The following is a 453-nucleotide window of genomic DNA, read 5'->3' on the forward strand; positions in this document are numbered from 1 at the left end:
CGTAACGGGGGGCCCGGCGAGGCAGCAGGGAGTGATGCACAAGCCACGTCCCTGCCATCAGGCAGTGCCCTCCTGCGTGGTCGAAGTCCCAGCTCCGGGGCTGGCTTACCCGGCCATCTCGCGGAGCGTTCTGTGGTGGTTTTGCTCTGTTCCTCTCCAGGCCAGCCAGCGCCGCCTCCTGTCTCCACCAAGGAGCGGGTGGAAAAGCAGTTTTGGCACTGACGCCTGCGTACCCCAGCGAGCTCCACGCCAGGGGTACCGGCCGAGTATCGTGTCTCCCAGCTCCCTGCCCCTCTCGTACGGCAGCTCTTTCTCTTTGGCCTTGGGGACGGGCATCTGTTGTCGGTAGCTTCTTTTAATTTTTCTTTTCTTTTTTTTTTTTAAACCAAAGACCCTTAACTCCGCGCTAACAGCACGCACGTTGTCAGATGAAGACACCCTCGGGTCCTACCG

This window comes from Pygoscelis adeliae, unplaced genomic scaffold, assembly GCF_000699105.1.
Source record: "Pygoscelis adeliae isolate BGI_AS28 unplaced genomic scaffold, ASM69910v1 Scaffold314, whole genome shotgun sequence".
NCBI lineage: Eukaryota > Metazoa > Chordata > Aves > Sphenisciformes > Spheniscidae > Pygoscelis > Pygoscelis adeliae.